This window comes from Vombatus ursinus, unplaced genomic scaffold (genome assembly GCF_900497805.2).
Source record: "Vombatus ursinus unplaced genomic scaffold, bare-nosed wombat genome assembly UNPS02015003.1, whole genome shotgun sequence".
Taxonomy (NCBI): Eukaryota; Metazoa; Chordata; class Mammalia; order Diprotodontia; family Vombatidae; genus Vombatus; species Vombatus ursinus.
The window spans coordinates 11,558-13,415 of NW_020954781.1; positions in this window are offsets into that span (position 1 = coordinate 11,558).

A 1,858-nucleotide genomic window follows, 5' to 3' on the forward strand; every position below is an offset into this window, starting at 1 on the left:
AGCTTAGCATCATAGAAAAGACTGGGAAGTTGATGCTGAAGAACTCCTTTGCAGGCCACCTGGGAAAACACCTGCACCTGGCCACGTGTGTTTTCCACAAATTGTCACTCCATGCTTGGAGAATATGGGGAGGAGAAAAGTCTGTCCCTTGGTCCTTTGGAACTCTAGAAAAAAATGCAAAAGGAAAGTTTAAAAGGTATAGATTTAGGGGTAATGACCTATTACTACTTTTTGTCTTATTTTTCATTATATGTTTTTGCTCTAAATTTACTATGTCGTTTGACTAGTGAAAGTAAATACCTTGGTAAGAACTTATGAAGTATATAGTTTGAGTCCATGTGGACCCACAAAATATCTTGCTTCTGAGGTAGCTTTTCTGGAGGGTCAGAAGATAAGAAGGGAGTGCCTCAGATGCCAAACTAGGAATCAAAGTCTAGTTCATTGTATTATAGTTTGTGGACTTCATTCTCTTCCCTTTCCTGAATATTGGATCAACATTTGTGCTTCTCCAGTCTTGTGGTACGTCTCTAATTCTCCATAATCTTTCTTTTTCAATGTAACTCTGAATCTTTTCAAAGGGACAATTTACTTCAAAAGATATAATCACAAACACACAAATACAGTCCCCCTAGCAATGGGCGACACAAACCCCTCAATGCTTTGTACCACTTCAGTCTCAGGAGAGGAGAAGGGGATTAAGTTCATACTTTGGTTCCTAGTCCAGTCCAAACCCCCTATGGAGCCCCTATGGGCCTCAAGTCCAAAGGCACCCTGGCTTCTCCCTCAGGCTGGCACTATGGGCAATACTACTCTACTTTCATCCCTGGCTCCTGTGGCTCAAATTCTTGGTGCCATGTGTCTCATGAGGATCACCTCTAGCCCCTGTAACTAAGGAAGACAAAGAACACAGAACAGAAACAACCATACTCAGGCCCATTTCTCTGATTTGGAATAAAAGAAAGGCAAGTATGGGAAGGCAAGATCCTCCCCTCTTACCAGTTCAGTTCATGGCATTCATGCTGAATGCAGTAGTTAGTAGTCTTAGAAGAGTGCAGCCTAAAAGTTGGCAGCTGAAAAAATAGTGCAAGAAGAGAGACTGGGTGGGTCTCACGAATTTTAAAGATGGAGGCAGCCAATCAAAGAGGGTCTACATTAAAAAATATATAGATAGATATATTTTCTTTTTTTGTTGTGAATTTCACAAACATCAACAAGTACAGACATTTTCATATGCAATGAAGAATAGAAAATTAGGATTGTATGTGAATAAATGCATGAATGAGTGAGTGAATAAATGAATGAAGCTCTTATTAAGTCATTACTATGTGCCAAGCACTGCCCTAAACATTGGGGATATAAATATGAAAACAATGACAAAATCTTAAATTCTAATGGGGTAGACAATAAACGTGGTGGGTAGAAAAGGGTATTTTGGTCTAGAAAATTGCAGGAATGTTGAGTGGAATCACAGAGGAGTAGGTAGAATAGACACATTCCATTGGTAAACAATGACAGAGTTCATTTGATCATAGTTCATGGTTCCAGAACTGAGGGGAAGAAAGGAGCAGGGAGGAATGTGTATGCAGGTACCAAGAATGTTGGCAAGGAAGCTGTGGAGGAGGGGCTGGGAGTGAAGGGAGTGAATAAAGAATATGAAATTGTATATGTTTAAATGCAGTTTTTAAAAAGTATATATTAAATTTATCATTGTAGAAACAACACTGCCTTGTTTTTCTATGTCCCATTCTCAACTTCCTTCTGCTATCTTCTATGTATTTTTAAAAAATTTATTTGTGCTCTTGTCCTTTTTTTCTGTATTACAATTTCTACCCTCTGGTGTTTTCCCACAATTCTCCAC